This window comes from Leptosomus discolor, chromosome 4 (genome assembly GCF_034619465.1).
Source record: "Leptosomus discolor isolate bLepDis1 chromosome 4, bLepDis1.hap2, whole genome shotgun sequence".
NCBI lineage: Eukaryota > Metazoa > Chordata > Aves > Leptosomiformes > Leptosomidae > Leptosomus > Leptosomus discolor.
In genome coordinates, this window is record NC_141394.1 from 72,414,620 (window position 1) to 72,429,368 (window position 14,749).

A 14,749-nucleotide genomic window follows, 5' to 3' on the forward strand; every position below is an offset into this window, starting at 1 on the left:
GCCTACCTGTGGACCCAGGATGTTTATCCAGTCTTTGACCAGTATATTTTTTTTCCTTCCAGGTGGTAACTTCTGAAATGTAGTAGTGCATGATGTTTAAGAGTTTTAAGTAGTACATCACAGAATCATAGAATCATAACTTTGGAAATGACCTCTAAGATCATCAAGTCCAATGGTCACATCAAGTTCAAGAGGTTTAAACTAGATTTGAAGGGGGAAAGGGATAAAGCCAGGCTTGCTACAGATAAGCCTGGTGGTGGCATGCCAGTGCTTGAGGGATAGTGTGCTAGCAAGGTCCTTTGGTCCGCTGTCTCGGTGGAGGCAGAAGATGAGATCCATGAGGCAGCAGAGACACAAGGGTTATTGATGTGCTACAAACCACAGAAGCACCTGAAAATGGTTGTGTTGGAATTAGGGTTTTTTTCCCCTCAAAAGGTGGCAGGGTCAACAGACCAACTGAAGTGCATCTACACCAATGTACACAGCATGGGCAAAAACCAGGAGGACCTTGAAGCTGTTATGCAGCGGGAAAACTATGATATAGTTGCCATCATGGAAACATGGTGGGATGACTTGCACAACTGGAGAGTTACAATGGGTGGCTATAAACTCTTCAGAAGGGATAGGCAAGGAAGGAGAGGCGGTGGGGTCGCCCACTATGTTAGGGATGTTTCGACTCTAGAGCTTGATGATGGTGATGATAGGGTTGAGTGTTTATGGGTAAGAATCAGAAGGAAGGTCAACAAGGCAGATATCATGGTGGGAGTCTGTTACAGACCACACAACCATGACGAAGAGACAGATAAATATCCTATAAGCAGCTGGGAGAAGTCTCACAATCACTAGCCGTTGTTCTCTTGGGGGACTTCAACATACCAGGTGTCTGCGGAAAATGCAATAAGGAGAGGAAACAGTCTAGGAGGTTCCTGGAGTTCCTGGAGGTTCACAACACAGCTGGTGAGTGAGCCAACTAGCAAAGGCACCCCACTGGACCTGTTGTTTGTGAACAGAGAACAATTTGCAGGTGATTTGTGATGGTTGGAGGAAGTCTTGGGCAAAGTGATCATGAACTGAGTTTTCAGTTCTCAGAGAAGTAAGGAAGGGGGCAGCAGAACTGATACCTTGGACTTCTGGAGGGCAGACCTTGTCCCGTTCAGGAGCTTGGTTAACAGAGTCCCATGGTGTCATGGTTTAAGGCTGGGCCGGCCACTAACGAATGACAGACGCTCTCTACTAACCCCTCTCCCCTCCCAAAAGGGAAAAGGAGAGAGAACAAGGGAGAGAGACTTTATGGTATGGAAAAGAAAACTAAAACAGCTTTAATGGAACAATAACAATAAAAGATAATAATAAGAGTAAGGAAAAGAAAAAAAAATGAAATATATACAATAAGTATAAATATATACAAAACCAATACCGAACCCAACTCCCCCCACCCTGATAACAATACGTCACCACCACACCGCAGGGCTGGCACTGGGGCAGTCCCAGGCTGGACTCGGCAGCAGACAGGGATGGGATGCAGGAGCTGGACTCAGGCACCGGATTCAGGGATGCACGGATCAGTCCTCTTCAGATGTCGGCCATTGAAGAAGAGAGGAAGAGACGAAGAGAGAGACCCTCGTGATCTCTCAGCTTTATACTGAATATGACGTCTATGGGATGGAATACTCTGTTGGTCAGGTTTGGGTCACCCGTCCAGTTCGCTCCTCCCTGTAGGTGCAACCCTTTTCACTCCTGTCACCCCAGTGACAGCAGTGACCTTGGTCGCCATAAGAACAAGAGTAAGCCAGGGCCTCTCTGCCTCCCATTCCTTGGTACGAACTATAAACATCAGGCCTTATCACTGCTAGGAGCAGTCACTTTCTGGAAAAACATGCTGCTGTTTCAGAAAATGCTGTTAGTTAGAGGAGACTTAACTGAAAAGTTAAAGCACTAAAACAGAATTAGTTCTGATTTAGCCCAAACCAGGACACATGGGAACCAGTCCTGAAGGGCAAAGGAGTCCAGGAAGCCTGGACACTCTTCAAGAAGGAAATCTTAAAGGTGCAGGAGCAGGCTCTGTGCTGAAAGACAAGCCATTGGCAAGAACACTGGCCTGGCTGAACAGAGACCTTTGGCTGGAAATGAGGAAAACCAAGAAAGTTTATGACCTTTGGAAGAAGGGACAGACAACTCAGGAGGACTACAGGGATGTTGTGAGGTTATGCAGGGAGAAAAGTAGACAGGCCAAAGCCCAACTAGAGCTTAACCTGGCTACTGCTGTAAAAGACAATAAAAAATGTTTCTATAAATACATTAGCAACAAAAGGAGGGCTAAGGAGAATCTACATCCTTTATTGAATGCGTGGGAAACAGCAACAAAGGATGAGGAAAAGGCTGAAATACTTAATGCCTCCTTTGCCTCAGTCTTTAATACCAAGACCAGTTGTTCTCTGGGTACCCCGACCCCTGAGCTGGAAGACAAGGAGCAGAACAAAGCCTCCATAATCCAAGGGGACATGGTTAGCAACCTGCTACACCACCTAGACACACACAAGTCTATGGGGCTGAAAGGGATCCATCCAAGGGTACTGAGGGAGCTGGTGGAAGTGCTCACCAAGCCGCTTTAAATCATTTACCAGGAGCCCTGGCTAACTGGGAGGTCCCGGTTGGCTGGAGGTTAGCAAATGTGATGCCCATCTAGAAGCAGGGCTGGAAGGAGGGTCAATCTGGGGGACTACGGGCCTGTCAGTCTGACGTTGGTGCCAGGGAAGTCATGGAGCAGATCATCCTGAGTGCCATCACACGGCACATGCAGGACAACCAGGTGATCAGGCCCAGTCAGCATGGCTTTGTGAAAGGCCAGTCCTACTTGAACTAACCTGATCTCCTTCTGTGACAAGGTGACCCACTTAAGGTATGTGGGAAAGGCTGCGGACATTGTCTACCTAGACCTTAATAAAGCCTTTGACTTTGTTTGCCACAGCATTCTCCTGGAGAAACTGGCTGCTCATGGCTTGGACTGGTGTATTCTTCAATGGGTAAAAAAACTGGCTGGCTGGCCGAGCACAGAGGGTGGTGGTGAATGGAGTTAAATCCAGCTGGTGGCTGGTTACATGTGGTGTTCCCCAGGGCTCAGTATTGGGACCAGTCTTGTTTAACATCTTTATCAATGATCTGGATGAGGGGATTGAGTGCACCCTGAGTAAGTCTGCAGATGACACCAAGTTGGGTGGGAATGTTGATCTGCTCGAGGGCAGGAAGGCTCTGCAGAGGGATCTGGACAGGCTTTATCGATGGGCTGAGGCCAATGCTATGAGGTTTAACAAGGCCAAGTGCTGGGTCCTGCCCTTGGGTCACAACAACCCCAGGCAGCGCTACAGGCTTTGGAATGAGTGGCTGGAAAGCTGCCTGGCGGAAAAGGACCTGGGGGTGCTGGTCAACAGCCGGCTGAACATGAGCCAGCAGTGTGCCCAGGCGGCCAAGAAGGCCAACAGCATCCTGGCCTGTATCAGAAATAGCATGACCAGGAGGAGTAGGGGGGTGATCATCCCTCTGTACTTGGCACTGTGAGGCTACATATAGAATCCTGTGTCCAGTTTTGGGCCCTTTGCTCCAAGAAAGACTTTGAGGTGCTGGAGCATCTCCAGAGAAGGGCAACGAAGCTGGTGAAAGGTCTGGAGAACAGGTGTTATGAAGAACGGCTGAGGGAACTGGGATTGTTTAGCTTGGAGAAAAGGAGGCTGAGAGGAGACCTTATCGCTCCCTATAACTACCTGAAAGGAGGTTGTAGCGAGGTGGGTGTCTGTCTCTTCTGCCAAGTCAAAAGTGATAGGATTAGAGGAAATGGCCTCAAGTTGTGCCAGGGGACGTTTAGACTGGATATTGGGAAGAATTTCTTCACCAGAAGGGTTATCAAGCACTGGAACAGGCTGCCCAGGGAAGTAATTGAGTCACCATCCCTAGAGGTATTTAGAAGATGTGTAGATGTGGTACTTAGGAACGTGGTTTGGTGGTGCACTTGGCAGTGGTGGGTTAATGGTTTGACTCAATGATCTTAAAGGTCCTTTCCAACCTAAATGATTCAATGATTCTATGATTCTAAGTTATACCCAATGTGCCTTTTTCAGATTGGACCTGCTTCCTCTCATTTTCAGTTTTCAGTAACTCTTTGAAGTTAATTCTAGAAGTTATTAAATGCCCGTCATTATAAGCCAGTGAAATGGAATTCTGCATCTCTCAGAAAAGGAATGTGGCTTCCGAAGCTATTAAAGCAGCTAAATGCTGTGAGTTACTCTGCTTAAATATTGGCCAGTAGCCTGAAACTACTCATTTGTTTTCCAGTTTCTCGGAGATATTAGTTTTCTTGTTGATCCAGTATACTTAGTTATTTTAATACAGTGGCCATCAAGCTGACCGAGTCTGATAAATTTGGAATGAACCTTTCAAACGTGGCCAGAAAACATTGGATGTCTACGATACTCTGCAGCTGTGAGGTATTTGAAAAACTTTGTCGTTCATTTTCCTGAGGCTACATCTTTTGCATCTGGGCAATGCCTCAAGTAAATAACTAGATTTTCAGAAGACATCACACTTTGTTAGCTTTAAATTCATAACACAGCACTCATCACAGTCCCCTCTGGGCTTTACAAACATTCCTGTGAGTGCCTGCTGAACTAACCTTTCATCCATGCATGAGGTAATGCTATTTGCTCTCTTCCTGCTGTCGCTGACCCTTTGTTCTTCCAAACACAGCAGATACACTGACTCCTCTAACAGGCAATACTTTTCCTAAAGCACCAATAAAAGTGGTTCAAGATTTTGCTTTTACTCTTCACATTGCAAGAGTAGGAGTGTTCACAGATGGGTGTTTTTTTCTTTCAGCTGAGGGGAGACAACATATACTACTGTATAAATCAAGTCTGTTTTCTGCAGCTGACTCTATCCTCATTTTTCCATCTGAAAGTCTTTGACTTTATACCAACTAATCAAATATTCGTTTGGCTAGAGAGAGAGGAAGTAAGCACAAGGGTGACACAGCAGTATGAGTGTCATCACGCCTTCTCACTTCCAGTTTGCTGCCACAATCAAGTAACTCCTTGATGTAAAATGAAATAGCCAATGACTGCAATGCAGATTGCTTTGCTGCTCAGGGAATGCCACAGCCTCCTCTCAGGAGAATCAGAGGCTCTACTAACACTGTAAGCTAAGCCTGACAAGAGCTGAATTCCCTCAGCCTCTCCCATTCTTCAACAGGTAGAGTGGGCCTGTCTGGCCCTTTCCCAAAACAATTTGTAGCTTAGTGACAAGGGAACTCACATACAAAATGTAGATTTTATTACCTTCAGGCAGAAGACAGTATGGGACTGCAGACTTTCCAATCATAGAAAAATACTATATGCTAAACTGTTGAATGAGAGCAGCAAGCGATTAGCAACATAGAGAGCCTTATTCAAAGCTTGTGGCAATTTCTGAGGACATCTAATGCATCAGGACTCTGAAGCAATATATGTGGAAGTGCACCTCGTTCCTGTATCCCAGGGGAGCTTAGATGAAAGTTACATTGCAGCTACTATCCATACTGAGGCAGTTTGAGGCGCGTGAGAAATGCTGGTGTTGAAAACATAGCTCTCAATGCACCGAGATACTTTTGAGGCTAGGCAGCAACTGAGTAAGCGTTCTGAGTATTCAGATTCTGAAATTAAACAAGTAAAACAGGTGCCAGCTCTAGCGCACTGCCTAACCCTTTCAGGGATCCATCCTGGTTCTATAAGAAGATATGGTCTATTTTTCTTGTTGGTCATGGAAAAAATCTCTTTCAGAAAATGCAATTTCATTGAAATTTAAATATATCCATATATTGATTTTGATGAAATTTCATGTAAGAGTTCTGATTTTTCAGTTCTATATAATATAAAGGTAAATATTATTTTATAAATATATTTATAATCTATTTATTTCAGTGTTAGTGACAGGAACTGTTTCAAGATCATCACAGTAAACTCAATATTTCCAGACTGACATTCTGTGGAATTAAAATAAAGTTCAAAATGTCAGAAACTCTCATGGGAAAAGAATTTTGTTTGTTTTGTGACACATGTAATTGCTTTCTGACAGATGTAATTGAAGTCTCTCTAGTGAGATCAGCTCCTTTCAGCACTTAATCCCTGTTTTCAGGAATTAGAGTTCATAAAGTGTGATTCCTGTGGTAATATGTTGCCAGTATTTTGAGGAGCACTACATTTCTCTAGAAGATGAAAGAAAGTATAAGAAGGAAAATTACTTCATTTGAAATATTTGATTGTGTTATTTAAGAACAAAAAAAGCTGGCTTATCAAATTGTCCATTCTATTACCACTTGCAGTTTAAAGCAAATGTGTGAAGACAATGATTTCTACACAAGGGAAAATAATTATGACCTTTTCAAATGCTTCTAAACCAAATGAAGAAAATGTTTTACAGACCAACTCATTCTGCGATTTTTATGCTTAATAGAAAAAAAATACCGCATTTTACCTGAGAATACAAAAGTTTTTGGTGTTGTCAGCTGGAGCTTTCCATGTCTTTCTGCAGGCAGTCAGAACTTGTAAATTTAGTATGCAGTGTAGGGACAGGGTATTTCTGTGTATACATGAGAATAACTATGCAGCATTGCAAGTACAGCCCTGCTCACAGTTGCAAATGCATTACAGGAGGTTCATATGTAGTTAATTTCGCTTCTACAGGTTGTGTGGGGAAGGGTTGGACTCTTTGTCTCTATAAGTAAGTTCACACAAGAAGAGAAGAAAGGAATGTCAAAATGTTGATAATGCAAAACAAGTTAGGAGATTTCAGGAGTGTGGTTGTCATGAAACATTAAGTGTATATTCATTTTGATTCAGATATATGGACAATTTTCATAATTTAGCTGTAGAAAACACACTTCTGGCCTATGCTACATACACAATGACAATATTTTGCAGACACATCAGGAAGAAATCATTCATTTGCTTTTCTATGTCCCTCCCTCATTCTTCTCTCTGTTTTAGGATATCAGAAGGGTCACCAGAGGAACAAAGGGTGGTGCTCAAACGGTTCTGCTTCCCCCTCCCAGTCTATCCTTGGAGGTTCAGTGCTGGCAGAGGAGAGAAAAGGACTTCTCTGAATTCGTCCCTTCTGTAGGCCTTGGAAGTGATGAAGAACTTCTGTAGCTGCAGAGGCAGCAAGGGGAACCAGCAGGGGATGTGTCTTTGGGTTGGAAAAGTGTGGGACAGACACAGGCTGATTCTGCTCCTCCCTGCTCTGGAAAAGCAAAGACATTAGGTGTTTTAAGACAGAAGCTAGTTCAGCTGTCCTAATTGTTTCCATTAAAAACACCAGGATCTCAGTCAAGTGAGGCTTGGATTCATGAGCAAAGAAAATGTTCTCTTGCCTATTATTATTATTTTTGTATCTGTGTCAAGAATAACTTGCAAGCAATTCTCATGTATTTCCTCAGTCTGTTAGTAAAAACTGCATTTGTTACTATCTTTTCGTTAGGAGAAAGCTTATTGAGATCTGTTTCCCTAAGGGAGATGAGTGAAATTATCCTCAAGACTCTGTATCCACATTCTATGCAAGATCCTACAACAAATTCTTGTGGTTAAATAATTTCAGGTGATGTATTGGGTCCTGGAGTATCAGAAGGTTTGTTGTCACACTTCCTGGCTTTGTCCTTCAATTTAGATGTATTTTTTATTAAATAGTCATGCTGTTTACCTCTTGAAAAGACTTCATTAATTAAAGAGATGAATCAAGACAAATAGAAATAACACTTCAGTTTTGACTATCCAGAGCATTAGGAAATAACAGAATAAAATCAATCTCTAGCAGCAAGATTGGATTTTGGAGGGAGGAGGGAGAGGAAGGAGAAAGGAATGTGGCTTCCGAAGCTATTAAAGCAGCTAAATGCATAGCTTGGAAGGAACGGGTCTTAGGTGTCTGTTCTAATCTTTCACTTTAGGGGAAAAAAGGTTAAAGTAAAAGTATTGCTTATGGCAAGACTGTATTGACCAAACAGGAAACCCGAGTTCTCTATTTAATTACAGGCAAGACATAATATATAGGCAGTATTTTTATACCCTTTTACTAGTGAATTTTAGCTCTGAGTAAACAGTGCCCTGCCCTCTGGAACTGATACTGTACCTGGAGGCTGCTTCAGTCTAAGGCAATGGAATACAGTGCAGCCATCAACACTGGGCAAAATCACAGTGACTCTTGAACCACAGCAATACAGAGATGGAGATACGAGTATGGATTTACTGCTTCAGACATGTTTCTGTGGTATTACCCTTCTGCAACTGTTAGCAACCACACAGTGACAATCTTTTAGTATTGCTCATCTGGTAGATCTTAAACCTCATCCTGCTGAGCCCTGTTTCATGTAAGTACTGCAGAGAGTCTCTTCTTTGGAGTGATCCCTACAAGTGGTTAATAAACACACAGTGCTGAATACATAGAGAGACAGGGAAGCTCTGCTAATGTGGCAGTAGAAATAAGCAAAACATGTATTTTGTAGAGATTTTAGCCTTCAGCCAACCAGTAGTAAATGTAAGCCTCATGGCAAGAGTAAGGACAGGCAAGAAGTTAGGGGTTCCAGTCACATCTTTTGTAGTCATTTGCCCACTTGCTAAAACTGCCAAAGATGATCAAATCTGAATTTCAGACAGGTCAACAATACCTCACTCCTGAATTCTGGACTGCAGTGTATATCAGTGATCCTCAGACTGGACTCAGTCATTGCTGGTCTGTAATTATTAATTTAAAGATATAAGTCTGAAAGATAATTTCTATCATTCCACCTGGAGTAACTATAGCTATTTTTTGCCTTTCCTTAATGCTAAGGCATCTGATGTACTGAGGAAGCTATTCATGTTTGACTAATACAGAAATATTGGCATGTATCCAACAAGTTCCTACTCTTACAAATAATTACATTTTGTTAGTTGAGCTAATTGTGGGACTCTGTATCTTGGCTTCCACATCGTGGTCATACTAGTTGGTAACCAGATTTAGAAGCAAGTTTATAAAGCCTGGTAGCTACCTTGCTGTTGGTGTATCTGCTGACTGAGGCATAGTAACAGGACATCTGTGATACCAGGATATGTGAAACTGCAGTTCCAGGCCGTTCATTTTATGAGCAACCTTTTATGGTTGCTTGTCAAAGTGTGAGTTATCCAACTTTGTTTTTTCAACCAGCCTTTGATAATTTCTTTTCTGATATAAACAGTACAATAGTGGGGCATTACTCTGTGCTAAGACAGCAGTAAAAGCATATCTAATGTTTCCAAAATGATTAATTAAAAATAAACTGCAGTGATAAATAAGATGGACATGCTGACTTGCGTTTTGGGAGGTTTGTTTGTTGTGAATGATGCAATCAAATCAAGAGTAGTTTACAGGCAATGTGTTTTGCAAATTGAGAATTGGTGGTGAAAGACATTGCCACTGTTGATACTAGCAATGCCTACAGCATAGAATGTTGCATAAGGGTGGACCGTAATTGCCTATCCATCTGGGAAATGGATGTATCTGGAAAATGGATATGTCAACTACTATGGCATTATCGTCTGTGGACTTTGCAGCAGTAGTCCTTACTGTGGAGAATCTACAGCTGCCTACAGGGAAAGCCTCCCAGAATAGCATAAACAGAAGTCCCATCACCTCTTTCCAAGTACCCTTCCATGCTGTGGATTCCCTCTGTGTAATTCAAGGGAGATCACAATGTGAGAAACAGGCAAAGTCAGACTCAGCATCTGAGGAGCCAGAAGAGAGAAATCAGTAGCAGAAAGCATAAAGGTAGAAGGTGTAAAGGATCATCTCATGTGCCCAGGAAAATGGGCATGACGACAGAAGAATTCCCGTCTAGTCTTATGTGCCTGTGCAGTTTTCCAGGTATTTGTGGAGATCTGACCCAATCTTTCCTCCTTATTAATGGAATGATTTGTAGAGATATAATTTCTTTGTATATATTTTTTTTGTTCCTTCATCGGCCACAGCTTTCCTTTGGTCCTGTATGGTGCCGCTCCATGAGACAGCACTACAGAGAGGGACTCATAACACACGCCTATGGATCTGGACAGTTTTGGATTAAGCCCTCAGTCTACGTCTGGAAGTTTTACTCCCTGATATATTAAAACTGTGTTACTTGTCAGAAATTTCTAATGAGGCAAAGATCTTGAAATCAGATATGTGAAGATAGTAAACGGTAGCAGAGGCCACAGCAGGTTCTGGCGGAGGAAGGATGTGTTCTCCAGCCTGGAACAGGCTCAGGAACTGAGCTGAGCCCACGCTTTTTAATGAGGGTGCTGGAAATATTGTTGCAACATCAAACGAAAGTCAAAATGCCTCAGCACAGGTCAGCACTGTTTCTTGACACTGAATGTACAGTGGAGGTATTTCGGAGGAGGAGGACCTGGCTGCTACCTGTGACATTTGTTTTACCTCAGGGGAATTAGATGAATTCCAGCATGAGAGCAGTGACTCCATGGTGCCTCTATGCATTGTAGGAACTGTAAAACTAAATGAACTAAGGCTTGGAATTCTTCCAAAGTATATGATGATCCAGCTAATGCCAAGAGCTGATATTTGTTAGATGCTGTTGTGTAAATCTGAGTTTCTGTACAAAATAGCAGTATGTTATAGATGTATTTGTTCACATTACAAGGATGTTTTCTCTTGAAATACTTTGAAATCAGTAGCAATATATTGCTTGAGACTGGAACTATGTATCCATCTAGTCAGGCTGGCTTCATACATGAAGTCCAACACATAAGTTAACTCTATATCAATTATTTTCTCATAATAAGGGTGTTCATCTTTCATTTGAGTGTGAGAATTTGGAGCTTTCTGTCCATGTACTAATGTGTGAATTATTCAGCATTGTACTTTGTCACTATTCACACAATCCCTTGGCAATGTCTCTCAAAGCATCATAACCTCATAGGAAAGCAGAGAGGAAGGACTCTCAGAGGTTCCCTGGTACAAAGCAGGCTCAGTTCTACCTGTCATTCCCCACAGACTTTCCTCCTGACAGGGCAAGGTCCTTCTTTGTGTGGTGGGTTGGTGTCTGGCGGGGTTTGGTAACAGGGGAGGGGGCTACAGAGGTGGCTCCTCTAAGAGGATTCTAGAAGCTCTTCCAGTTCACATTCAGACTTGCCTCTTGGCAAGGCCAGGCCAATCAACACCTCTGGGAATAACTCTATTCAAGACTGGAAAAAGCTGTTGGGCAGGTTCTTTGTTTGTGAGTCTTTGTTGGCGAGCGGAGGAGAGGAGGAGTGTGTGAGAGAAACAGCCATGCAGACAGCCAGGTCAGTGAGGCAGGAGAGGGGGAGGTGTGCTGATGCAAAGGTTCCCCTCTGGCCCGTGGTGAGACAGCAGGCTGACTCCCTGCAGCCCATGAGAGGTGGCCCATGGTGGCCCAGAGGTTGGCCTGCAGCCCATGGAAGACCCAGGCTGGAGCAGGGGACCAGGCCCGCAGCAGGCCGTGGCTCCGAGGCAGCCTGCGCTGGAGCCGCCCGTCGGTGGGAGGGCGGCAGCCCCGGGAGGGACCCGCGCTGGGGGGTTCTGGGGAGCTGCAGCCCCACGGGAAGGACTCGCGTTGGGGCAGTTCCTGGGGGGCTGTCTGCCGGGAGAGGGACCCCGCGGTGGGGCAGGGGAGGGCTGCGAGGGACCCTCTCCCTGGGGAGGAAGGAGCAGCAGAGACATTTTGTGATGGGCTGACTGTAAACCCCATTCCCTGCCCCCTGCGCTGCTGCGGTACAAGGGGTAGCAGAGCTGAGCCTGGGAAGAAGAGAGGGGTGGGGAGAAAGTGTGGGGAGACAGTGCTCTTTGAGCATTTCTGCCTACCTGCTCAGAAAACACTAGAAGTAAAAACATGAACTCTATTTTCTCTAGGATCCTTCTGAGGCTTTTTCAGGTACATGAAGGTACATTACAGTCACCCCTTGCTGAAACCTCAGCTAAATCTGCCAAAGCTGAGTGGTGAATAGCTCTTCTTTCACTGGTGAAACTCACAATAAATCAAATTCTTACCAGGCCATTGGTTTCACAGGTGTGAATATGAAAGTGCCATCAATAAAACACCCAATAGGATTTAAAAAATATCCCTCTCTGAATGAATCAGGCTCCATTTGGTCATTCAGAAGTATATCACATTAGTGTTATGTGTTGCCCAGTTGACTCCTTACCTCATGCTCCAGGCCTGAAAGCATTTTCCACTGCATGATCTGATATTGTGTAATTTCCAAAAACCCCTGCAGGGGGAACAGAGATATCTGATGTCCCCTGCCTGCACTCAAATGCAAATTTACATTTTACAAACCACATCAGCTCATAATCCCTCAGTGTCCTTTGTAGTGCCAGGTTGTCTCCCCAGCTTGTGTTAATGTGCACTAATGAGGAACAGGCAATAGGTATTTGGAAAGCAGATAAGCACAGAGCGTGTCCTTCCAGTTCTTTTAGAATACGCTATAAAAAAGGCCAAATTGTTTTGGTTGGTTACAGTGCTGTGTTTTAAGTCAGCTCCTCCTGTTTTCTCAGGCACTAGTGGCTGCACTGGTGGGGTTGCGAGACAATTTTTTGAAAGGATGTGGAGGCAGCAGGGGAAGCCTTTAAGTCACTCGCTGGGATGCAGCAGTTTGGGTAGGATCCCAGGTGGTGGTGAAGGAAATGTGGTTGTAGGGTGTTATTAGCAAGTGTGTTGTGTTAGTGAAGGAGGCTCGGCTATTTGGTTGAGCTCAGCCCTCTACTGTCTCAGAGGCTCAAACCACAGATCTCACCTCTAGTTAATGTGTTAAGGAAAAAGTCTGTAGGCAGTCCTGGATAGGGGAAGTCTCCATCCCTGCTTTTGCTGAAACCTGTATTTTTTGTGGCAGAAATCTGTGAATGAGCAAGGCTTTTGGGACCCTTCAAGCTTCTGTTCCCAGGGCTATGCCCACACTTTATGTTACATGGGCATCAAGGGAAAAAAAGAAGCAAGTACTCTGACCACAAGTCGTACCTTTAAATGGAGTCTGACAGTCATTTTGAGTAAAGGGAGTGGAGGATTAGGGTTAGTCTGGGATTTACTATCCCAAACTTGTTTTGTGGATCTGGCTCTTTGCCCTTGGTTTCTCAAAGTGGAAGACCCTGAAGTAACTTTTCTTCTGTGCAGACTGTGTATGTGCTAATAAAACCAAGTCCTCTTTCTCTTTCCCTTTGGATAGATCAGTCTGACATCCAGCCCCGAATGATGGACTAATCTCATTCCTCCTTGATTGTCTCCTTGCTCCATTTTGCGGCCTATAATAACAGACAGTTTATTTCTCTTTTACCCAAAGTCACATGCTTTTTATCCATATTATTTTGCTCTTAATTGCTTGCTCTTGTGGTCATTGCAGCTACTGGAAATGTTCTCACTAGGGACACAGTAACAGCCCAGAGATCCCCATACCCGAGCACAAACAAATGAATGCCACAAACTTCACTATTGCTTTGCTGAGAAAGGCAATGCCGGGTTCAAAAATGTCTACTGCTGAATTTGCGTGATTAAAGTCCAGCGAATTCACTTGAAGCAGATAACAGAATGTCACAAACTTTCCTGGGGGAGGGAAAGTGGTGAGATTGATTTGACATAAAAGACTAGCTATCATTATTAATTCATAGTTTGGCAGATCTCAGGCATTTTAAGTGAATGAATTAATTTTGTATTACAGAGTGTCCTTTGCAGAACCTGGGTTTAAAAAAATAGCATTTTAATTTGTGGTGCGTTTTTTTTTTTTTTTTTTAAAAGCCTTATGAAGTCCTCTTTGAGAGTATTATTATTAGTTGTGCTACTCTAGAATTTTCATTTTTCTTTTAGGTGCTGTAAGTCATCAGAATTTGCAATGTCGACATGGTTGTGTGGAACTGGTAATGTTGTGAACCTTAGGTAAATTACAGAAATGTGCATAATAGCTGTGGACAGTTGCAGACCTTGGACCTGTTCCCTACCCAGAGGAGGTGTCATGGTCTCTATAACTTTATATGTTCATTCTCTCTGCTGCAAGAGCAGAAGGGTCTGGGCCCTGGCAAAAGATGAATATAAAGGCTTCAAGTCTCAAATTCATCTAATCCGGAGTTCGTGAATGTAATACATGAATCATATGACGTTTACTTTGTGTTTTGTTTCATGAAACATCCATGTTTTTCTTTCAGATTTGGAGTGTAAGGAAAAGGCTGCCTAACCTAATGTTCTCGGGAAATACTAAGATTTTTGTGTTTCTGAGCCTGAACTATCTCCCCTTTATCAAAACTGATTCCATAACCACCCCTGTAGTGTGCTGCCATAGTAAAAAAATGCAACATGATTAATGTGGCAAATTTCAAGAATGTGCTTACACGGATTATTGAAAACCACTGCTCTGGCAAACATAGATCGCAGCACTGGAGAAATAGATTCTCCATAGCCACCCAGGGCACTGGTTTTGGTTAGTGACTGGGTCCCAGCAGGAGGGCTAGAAAAGCAGTAACTTTCCAAATATCAGGAGCTGGGTGACTAGCTGGGGACTAGTTCTGAATTTATTACAATTCCTGATTATTAAGGTGGCTCAAAAGCACCACCAGACAATGACTGTAGGCTACTGTCGCTCTTAAACCTGTGATCAGCAGGTGAGAGATAATTTGCAGGTGCAGTCTCCTCACCAAGACACAGAAAGCTGCTGAAACCACTGAGCAGGTGGCTGTGTTGGCATCAAATCTAGTGCTTGTCGCTTTATTCTCGAGACCAGCA